Consider the following 11,094-nt stretch of genomic DNA (forward strand, 5'->3'; position numbering starts at 1 on the left):
TTATCTGCATGTAATACATTCCCAAATAATTTACATCATGATTTCTTTTATTCTTTGCTGTAACTACCCTTGAGGATCAAACACCCAGGCTTTTGTTCTTCCTGTGTATATATAATAGGTAAATTAGTCTGATACACTTCCCAAGTACTACTCAAATCCCTATTCCTTTCCCTTACCTTAATGGTACTCAGCTGCGCTATGCTCCTAGATTAAGCTGTTGCTCTGCTTGCCAGCTCCCTGTCCTGATGCTCTGCTGCTGCTCCCTGCACAATCTACCACTGGGCTGCCTGCATAGGCAACAGGTAGGGAGTGCACCGTGGGTGCATGTGCCTCTCTTGACCAGGCCGGTGGCCCCTCTGATGGCCAACACTGATGCCGTTGGCAGGGCTGGTGCCCACCCTGACAGGGCCACTGCCATTGGTGGCTATGCTGGTACCCCCCCAGATTCAGGAGGTACCAGTTGCTCATGGCTGCCTGTCCCCTCAATCTACTGTGTGCTATGCACAGAGGCTGCCTGCTTTTTGTGACAATTATGCTACAGGTTGACAACCCATGATATGATCAAGGACTATATTTTATTGCATGGAGTAACATATATTCAATCACATGGTGAAAAATGATTGCAATTTTTTAGATGAAGATTCCCCCCCCCCCCCCCCCCCCCCCCAAAAAAAAAACATAAGCTCAAAGCTGGTAAGACTTCAGCCAAAACAGCTCTGTGAACTTATAAACAACTCAACCCAGGGTCTTATTACAGAAAGTATAGGGCAGTGCCAGCAGGGCACTACCCTTTAATACAAACAGTTCTGTTGTATTCTTTCAGGTTTAGTGAAATTACATACCAGTGAGTCAGTCAACTGATTCAGAAACGTGGGCAAACAATGCTGTCAGTTAAAAATGAATTGCTACACCCAAGTTCAGCTTTGCTGTATACATGTGTTATCAAAATGATGTTTCCGCCTACTTCTACCTCTGGTAGGAGTGTAATGTATGTAATGTAAGCTGTCTGGGGGAAAATATCCAGGTCTGCCAATATGACCATCAAAATAGTAGGGCAGACAGCCAAAGCAGGCACCATTCTTTGACTCACAAGTGGAATATCAAAAGATGCCATCCTTTAAGACCTCTTTTTCAAAATGGGATTATTCCTGAGACAATCTGATCCGATCCAGTCTAACAAAGTGTCAGGTCAAAGTTTAGATGCCTATGTGATGTGTTCTTAACAGAAGGGTTGCTGTATACTTGCTCTCTGGTCCCCACTGGTGCCCGAAGCTCTCCTCAAAATCAAAGCACAGCCAACCTGACCTTAATAGGCCTGAAGATCAGAGAAAATTTTCCTTGATAATCAGGACTACTGAAGCACTGAAATGGTTGTTATCCTTTGGGTGGGAACTAATATCCAACTCGGGTCTTAGGAATACTAACAGAAATACAGATGAAGAAAAAAGCAATGGGAGATCTTCCAAGTGATGCCAAAAAATGATGGACGGGGCTCTAAATTTGCAAAACGAATTTCTTTCCATATATAAATAGATTTCATAGACATTTGGGCTGGAAGGGACCCCGGAGGATCAGACTCCAGCCCCCTGCCCCAGGGGCAGGAAGTCAAAAGGGATCATAGGATCCAAGCAAGATAAGCATCCAAATGTATCTTGAAGGCGTTCAAACTGGGTGTTTGAACCGCCTCCGGCAGCAGGCCATTCCAGACCTTGGGGGCTCGGACACTGAAGACATTCTTCCTTACGTCCAGCCTGAATCAGTCACGGCAGAGTTTGTGACCATTCGATCTCGTCATCCCTTGGGGCACTTTGGTGAATAGATGTTCCCCCAGACCCTGATGAGCACCCCGGATAAACTTATAGGTGGCCACCAGATCACGTCTGAGCCTGCGCTTTTCCAGCCTGAAGAGTCCCATGGCTCTCAGACTCTCATCGTAAGATCTGTTTTCCTGACCTCTGATCATGCACTTGGCCCTCCTCTGCACCCTCTCAAGTTTCTCCACATCCTTTTTGAATTGTGGAGCCCAAAACTGGACACTGCTCCAGCTGCGGCCTCACCAAGGCTGAGTACAAGGGGAGAATGACATCCTGGGATTTGCTTGAGAAGCATCTATGGATGCAAGCCAGCATTTTGCTCACTTTACTAGCCGTAGGATCACATTGAAGGCTCATGTTCATCTTGTGGTCAATCATGACCCCCAAGTCTCTTTCATCTGTGGTGCTAGCCAATGTAGCACTGCCAAGCCTATAAGCATGCTGCAGGTTTTTCCTCCAAGGTGGAGAACCTTGCATTTTTCGGTGTTAAACACCATCAGGTTCTCATCCACCCATTTCATGAGCCTGTCAAGATCTGCCTGGATCACCCTCCTGTCCTCAGGTATGGATGCTTTACCCCAGAGTTTGGTGTCATCGGCAAACTTGGCCAGCCCACTTCTGACACTAATGTCCACATCATTGATGAAGATGTTAAATAGTATAAGTCCTAGGATAGAGCCTTGAGGGACCCCACTGGTGACCGTGCACCAAGACAATTGGCTCCCGTTAACCACCACCCTCTGGGTCCTACCGCAGAGCCAATTCCCCAGCCAGTGGACTGTGGTGAGGTTGAGGCCGCAGTTAGCCAGTTTAGCCAAGAGGTGATCATGGGATACCAGATCGAAGGCTTTTTTAAAGTCAAGATGTACAATGTCAGTCTCTTCCCCCTTGTGCAGGTGATAGATGACCTGGTCATGAAAGGAAATGAGATTGGTCAGGCAAGACCTACCCACAACAAACCCATGCAGGATATTGCCATTGGCCAGTCTGTTAAGGATGGCCTCTTTAATAATCTTTTCCAAGACCTTTCCCAGGATAGAGGTCAGGCTGATGGGCCTGTAGTTTGCCGGATCTACTTTCCTCCCTTTCTTGAAGATAGGCACCACATTGGCCTTCTTGACACTGACAGGGAAGAAGTGTCATGGGACTCATGTCGTGGTTTAAAAATACTTGACATGTCAGATTTCCAGGCATCAAGTTGGGAACATTCATGTTTATGCTTAATATAGTCTGACATCTAAATCCTATGCAAAAATTTAACTGTCTAATCTTATTAATCCTACTGCCTAGATTGTTAGCTTCCAGTGACTACACAGACTATCTAAATTTCCTTGTTCATTTACACACACTGTAGTTATTGGTAGAAAAAACTTTTAGACTACCTGATGACAAAATTTTAAAAAGGCAGAAAACCTGGGACATTTGGTACGTAGGTTTGCTGCACGCTCTCCAACCATTTAATTGTTGGAAAAAGAAAGAAAAGTTGCTCACTGTTAAAAAGATTTCACCTTCTACAGAATGCTTTTTGTCATTTTGTTGGCAGTGTGAATGGAAGTAAAAACATCAGCAACAGAAAATGAACATGAAGTGGAGTTTTTCAATTAAGGGGCTTGCCTCCAGTTTTCTGTCCAGTATTGTTGGGGGTGGCTTAAAATGTTTTACATTGGGTTAATTTAATTTTGTCCGCATCAAAAAAAAATGTGCCAAGGTCACTTAGGTGCAGTTTAGACACTGAAATCCAAAATTATAATCCTGAAACCCTGGCCCAGCTTCTGCCTAGCCCTAGAGCTCCTGGACTCCAGAAGTGGCTATTTTTGCTTAGGTGCCTGAAGTTCTGCTTCTGTGCATGTCTGAAAGCACTTCAGTCTTGACTAAACAGACTAGCTGACACCTAAACCAGTCAGGACACAGAAACTAGGCATTCCTCTGCCCAAGGAATAAGTGTTCTCAGAGCATATTTCCAGCTCTACATGAAGGTGCTTTCTCTTAAAGCATAGCAGAAAGAGTTGATTGTGCTCCAGTTATGCCATAGGCTAATAATCATAGCATTCACTAGGGAGTGAGAGATGTGGGCTCAAGCCTGTTTTTGCTTGATGGGATTGAAATTGATGCTACCCACCTCCCTGGGGAGTACCTTGACTGCTAGGATAAAAATAATTCCCCATCATGTACTCCCTTTCTCACCTAATAGATGATGTTTGCTTTTCTGCCTGGTAGAAAAGGGTTGGAGTGTGCCCCTCTTCCTGAGCTAGCCTTGTGATTAGGGCAGACTTCAGAAGGTGAGAAAAGTGGGCCCATCGAGTAAAGAAAAGCACTGCACTTATGCCTCCTACATCCAGGGCACCTGCTCTAACCACTTCACTATTGTACAACAGGGGGCACCAATGCCCTAGTTCCATGGTATAAAAAAAAAAACGAGTGACCTCTGGTCTATTTTTGCATCATTGAGCGTTGGTGCCTAACTTCAGCAGGGGGTTCTGATCCCAAGTACGTGGAGCAGCTTCTCTACAAACCAATATGCAACACATGAGCTCCAGAGAAAGGCATGGTTTAAAACAAGCTCCTGTCCCTGGCATTTCATATTGGCTATTCTAGGCATCTCCCACACAAAATCAGGGCCGGTCTGGATCCTATTCAAAGATGTCTTCCTTTCCCTGTGCACACTGTATGGGAAGCTTTGAGCTTAAAGTCCAGTCTGGGGTTAAGACAGCTATCAGTTACAATGTTTCGAGTTCCAGAGCCTAAGTTCCTGTTTGGATCTAGCCCATTATCACCCACTGGGCACGTCTACATGTGCATTCATGTGCCATAGTTACAGTACATTAAGTTTAGTACCTGTAATAACAGGTACTAACTTAATGCTCTGTAATCAGCACTACTGCGCAGTAGTGCTAGTGCACATTTTTTATGTGACACTAATGCACAGTAGGCTAATTCTATTGCACATTAGCACATTAGCACAGCTTGCAACATGACACATTAATGCACACTAGAATTAATCTATTGTGCTTCTAGTGTCTTGTGTAGAAGTGCCCACTGAGACCTATGGCTGTGGTGTGGTGGCAGACTTGCTGGCCTCCCAGGTGTAAGTTCTTGGGTTCAAAATCCTAGTCACCTGGAGAAGCATAATGTAGGAAAAATATACCTGAGCCAGTCTTCTTCCTCCCCATCCCCTTTCCCCTTACCCTCTGGCTTGTAGGGTATAAGAGCAGTAGGTGGGCATATAGTACAAGGTGTTTTGGGAATTGTAGTTCTAGAGCTGGAGTTCACTGCTGTTTGGGGGGAATTTCACCTCACTTCTTTGCCACCAAAGCCCATTTTGAGAGGGCAAAAAATGCCAGTTATGGCAGCAAAAAACAGGGTCAATTCTCCCCCCCAGTAGCAGCAAACTCTACTGATACTCTACAAAACTATGATTCCCAAGATGCCTTGTGCTCCATGACACATTGCCCATGCCAGCTACTTGCCACAGCCAGAAAGGATAGACAGAGTGTGGGATGGTGGGGGAAGGCGTCTTTTCCCCTTCTTCTGGCACCTCTCCCATTTGCCTACCTCACATTACACTGCTTCTCAGCTGCATGCTCCCTCTGGCCAGCGATAGATTCATAGATGTTAGGGTCGGAAGGGACCTCAATAGATCATCGAGTCCGACCCCCTGCATAGGCAGGAAAGCGTGCTGGGTCTAGATGGCCCCAGCTAGATGCATATCCAACCTCCTCTTGAAGACCCCCAGGGTAGGGGAGAGCACCACCTCCCTTGGGAGCCCGTTCCAGACCTTGGCCACTCGAACTGTGAAGAAGTTCTTCCTAATGTCTAGTCTAAATCTGCTCTCTGCTAGTTTGTGGCCATTATTTCTTGTAACCCCTGGGGGCGCCTTTGTGAATAAAACCTCACCAATTCCCTTCTGTGCCCCCGTGATGAACTTATAGGCAGCCACAAGGTCACCTCTCAACCTTCTCTTGCGGAGGCTGAAAAGGTCCAGGTTCTCTAGTCTCTCCTCGTAGGGCTTGGTCTGCAAGCCCTTAACCATAGGAGTGGCCCTTCTCCTAACCATACGAGTGGCCCTTTTCTTAACGATACTTTTTTATTGGACTAAAATCAGTTTCTCAACCCTTGGGTCACAATCCAAAAGTGGGTCACAAGAATATTTGAAAGAGTCACAGAAAAACACGGGAAAGCACAGGTCTCCCCTTGCAGGCTGGCAGCTCCCCAGCATGCAAGAAGCTACTTGGGGCAATTGGAGGCAGGGCGCACCACGTGCATCTGGATGTGCACATGCTTGTGGCCGGTGTACAGCCAGGCAGGGTGGTGAGAGCAGCCCGGCAGATTCAGGGTTGAAGGGCTTGATCTTGATGCCTATCCAAGGCGGCACGCGCATGTGTGGGTGTGTGTGCATGTGTGTGTGTGTAGGAGATGGGGGTGTGTGTGGGGGGGTGCCTGCTGGCACTGGAGGAAGGTGTCCAGGTGCTGGGGCTGTGGCAGGTGGTAGGGAGGCGCCTGCCCCCCCAGCGGGGGAAGGGGGTAGGGGGTTCTTTGGAGGCATGGGGAGCTGCATGGCCAAGCCAGCAGCACCAGCTCCACCAGCTACAAGAGGTGGAGTTCCCTGGAGACACTGCCTAGGCAGGGTAGAGAAACGGGCATGGCCAGGCCACCTGGAATGGCACAGGAGCTCCAGCCCGGGGAGTACCACAGGCCTCCCCTCTTCCCTCCAGCTTGCGTTGAGGCTAAACTTGTTCCACTGCTGCCCACGTGAGCCAGAGCTACTGCAGCTGCCATGCTCCAGCTTGGGCAGGATGGGGGCTGTGGGTGTGGGGCACTGGCAGGCCTGAGGTGGGCTGTGGATCAGGATTGAGGGGCACCAGCAAGGCTGGGTGAAGCTGTGGCTTGGGAGTGCGGGACACTGGCAGGGCCAGGAAGCTGTCGGTCAGGAGTGAGGGGCACCAGTAGGGACAGGGATCTCCAAGTCAGGAGTGAGGGGCACTGGTCATTTGTATTGTGCAAATTGCACAATGATGACTGTCACTTGGGAGTAATGGAGGGGCACATATTGATATTGCTGTTAATGTTTTCCTATTGATGTTGATTTCGGTCTTTAAAATTAAGACTGTTGAGTTGCTTTAACTCGTAGTGTGTAATAAGTGTTTTAGGACCAAAATACTTCTGTGTTTTCTACTTAAACAATTTAGTGGGGCTAGACCGGCCTTTCAGGCTCTGAGTGCCTCCCTGGGGGTGCCTCACATCTGGCCCACCCCCTTCCTGGAGCACACCCACTAGCCTGGGGGTTCCACTGCCACCACCCAGGGCTCTGGACTGATTCTGGCTCTGCGCACCCTGGGTAACACAGACCTAGTAGCCCTCAAGGATACTTGATTCACTTCAAGAAGTTGGGGTGCTTCCCTCAGTCAGAAGCACAAGTAGTAGTTTCCCTTAGTTAGCCGAACCAAGGGGACCCCAAGGCATAATCTAGACCCACTCCCAATAAGTGTCCAATGCTAGGTACAAAGGAGAACTTTATTGGTTACCAGGGGTAGGGTTAGAATAGGGTACAGGGTAGAGCAATATCAGAGAAATCCCATAGAGCAAACGCCCCTTGCTGGGTAGCCTTTGATCACGCATCTGAGTTACTGCAAGCTAAATATCTAGTTAGATCTCAGGTAGCTTACTCACAAGTATCATCCAGAGGCAGGTGGAGATTCACTCTGGAGGCAGGCAGTTCCTTGATTGTGAGTTTTGAGAGAGAGAGAGAGCAAGTTTCAGATGATATAGCTCTTCTCTGTCTCTGAGTCTCTTTCATGGCTGCTGCCCCCTTCTCCTGGGCAGTCCTTAACTTATATAGCCCTTGTGACCTCATTTACCTGGTCCGATGGAGGCCAGCATCTGTTGGCTGTCAGCCAACCAATTTGAAATACATCACTAATTGCCGGGCAAACTTTAGCCCACCAGGGAGGAAGCCCCTCACCCAGGTACGTGATACCAGTCATATAGGCAGAGGGAGCAGGTTTCCCCCCTCCCTCAGGAATGTATCCAGCTCAGGTTACCTAAAGAGATAGGGTAAGGTGTGTACCCTCTGCTGGGCCCATCCTAACCAAATTGTCACAGAGCAGAGTTTTTGGGGACAAACAAAGGTGGCCTTCTGCCACATCCACCCCCCCCCATATACACACATACCCCTATACAGACACACATATACACACACACACACACACACATATATATATACACACACACCCCACACACACACATATATACACACATATGTATACACACACACACCCATATATATACACCCACATATACACACATATATACACACACATACACACACAAACATATACAGCAAAGCTGATCTTGGGTGTAGCAATTCATTTTTAACTGAGAGTATTGTTTGCCCACATTTCTGAATCAGTTGACTGACTCTCTGGTATGTAATCGCAATATATATCAGTATGATATATACTGACAGAGAGGGAGGGAGGGAGAGAGTAAATTTGCTTGCAGTCAGGCATGGGCGTTCTGTAGGTAGTGTGTGAAACTATGGTAAAAAAAAAAACAACAACCCCAAAACAAAAAAACTTCTCTATGCCAAGAAGACATTACAATACAAGGTCTTGGTCTTAGACTTTTGAACATGCAGGCAGACAGCTGTACTTGTATAGAAACCTACGGATGTCCATGAGGTTCTGCATGAGCACAGCAGTTTCTCTGCACACCACCTGCAGCAAGAATCAAGACAACTAACTTCTAGAGAACAGGCAGTGAGATGTTCAAGTGAAAATAAAGGAGAGGGGGGATAGGATCAAGGCACCAGCCAGAAGAGTGCATGGGCAACTTTACAATTCTTGTTAATTCATGGTCCTTTCTAGCTGAGTCCCAGTAGTTCTTGATAAGCAGACTCTTTCAGTTTGAGCTGGCTAGATCAGCAGATTTCAGAGGAAATGAGAACGGGATGGCTGCAATGTTAGAGATAGAGAATGAATCACATTTACATGCTGTGAATAGGAAAGCCTGCCAGACTCTGGTCATGTCATCAGAATGCTGCTCCACAAGAATTCAGTTTATTTATAGTTGAAACAAATTAAACTGTAATCATATGGATATCAGGAAGATGGCAGTGCCCATGTAAGCAACAAAAGTGATCAAAGCCATGGAAAGACTTGTATAGAAAGGGAATGTGAAAAGCTTAGGATAGTGAAGAGATAAGCATTTAGTTCAGACGGAAGATAAAAGAGAGGGGATGTGATAGAAACATAAAGCATACTAGAAGCAGTATACTGAGGACTTTTAATTATTAGTAATGCTCAAGAAAAAGGCACCAGCTAGTAATTTAAAAAATGGTAACACATTTTAAACTGATGAAATATATGTACTTCCTGCCACAAAATAGAGGCCTGGATCATAGCAGTATTAAAAATGTGACCAGTCTTTGTGCATAATGAGAAAAGAAACAGTAATATTACATCAGATAAAATTTATAAGGCATATACAATACTGTACTTCAAGATATTAATCAGCTTCAGACTAAGCTACAGAAGGAAAGCTTCTGAAGAGCATAATCTAAACTCGTTTCTTGTACTTCTTTCTGGCACTTGAAAATGTCAGAAAAAGGATGCCAAACTACATGGACATAGGTCATTGGAGGATATGTGCTTATCTGTGGGAGGATGTGTATTTATCAATGTTGTAGTATTTTTTCATTAAGGGAAGTTTGTTGTACTCCAGTCTCCCAACCTTCAGGCTGTTATCACTGGTTTTAATGCCATTTGATAATTAAATTATCTACATTCAATGTTATTTGTGTAAATATGAAGCTGCCTGACAAGATGGGGAAGCAATAAAAAGGCCCAAATTCACTTCATGTTGCAAAGTGCAAGCCTCTTGGATAAAATAACAAAAAACATTTTTGCTTTGGAAGGTTATTAAGTCATGACGGACATTTTGACCAATTTAGAACCATCTAGAAACTGGGGTTCGTTATTCAGACAGTAGCTCTGATATTTGGGATCCATATGTAATAATATCGAGACACAGTTAAGGTTTTGTGTGAGAGTGCAGATTCCAGAACTAATAAGTTATTCTTAAGAAAATGTAATGGGCAGGCAAACAACCTATTTCATTCAAAAGGTTGCGTAAAACCAAATTTGGAGCAATCTTAATAATCTCAAGTAGTGGGGCCTAGTTAAACAGCACATTTGCAGCTGCCGAAAACACTTATTTCCCAGTATTTTGTTTAAACAAAGGGTCCATTGCATAGCCAAATGTCTTATACTAGGGGATTGCATATAATATGGCAGTGTACAGACTATGACAAAGGCAGACAAAACTCTTGGAGCAGGGGCAATATCTCTCTCTTTCATTAGACCAACTAAATAGTAGCAAAAAATTCTTTATTTATAAGCTTTCAGGCCCAAACAGTTTCTAGTATAGCTGGATGTTAAGGTTTGTTGCTACTGTCTTAGTTTTCTTCCATTACGAGCGTACACCTAGCATTCTGCAGAAGGTGTAAGTAGAAAGTAGTTCAAAGGGTATTTTTTAAATTAATACTATACTTACAATCAAAACTCTACATAGAGCTAGAATAGAGACCAAACTGTTTTAAACACATGCACTTGCTCAAAGCTGTACTTCACTGGCTGGAACAACCATGAAAAATGGTTTTACAAAATGGGAAATAATTGATTGTAGACAAGTTTAAATTTTGGTTTACCAGACTTTTTTTCTATCATCTTGCAGGTGCATACTAAAAAAAATATATTGTAAACATCTTACTCATTTCACTCATTGTCACTGCTCTGTTATATTGTTTGTTGGCTTAACCCAGTCATTAATATTTGTACAGTCCTCTCTCATTTATATTTGCTTGTGATGTAAATGTGGATGCCTTCCACAGCATAGTATTCCTTTGAGCTTCTGATTGGCTGAGTTTCTTGAAAATGTCAAATTAGGGACTGAATAAGCACATTGAACATTTCTCTTAGTACCAATGTAAATAAGTTATAGCTGACTTCAGCATCCTGTACAGAAGGAATAACCTGCATCATATCTGGCTTCAAAACAATTACCTCATTACAACAAATAATTCTGTGCAACTCTTCCCTAACGAGTGGCTAAACTCATTCTTGTTTTCATGTCCCTACAAAGTTAACTCAGCTCTCTTTGCATGGACGAAGGGGGTGAAAAAGAGCTTTTCAGAGCTAAGAAATCCCAAGAAAGAAAGTCTTACTCAAAATGACTCAGAACCGCATACAATGAAAAGAGAAGTGGCCCTTCTCTTTGGTCAAAT

Source organism: Alligator mississippiensis, chromosome 3 (genome assembly GCF_030867095.1).
Source record: "Alligator mississippiensis isolate rAllMis1 chromosome 3, rAllMis1, whole genome shotgun sequence".
NCBI lineage: Eukaryota > Metazoa > Chordata > Crocodylia > Alligatoridae > Alligator > Alligator mississippiensis.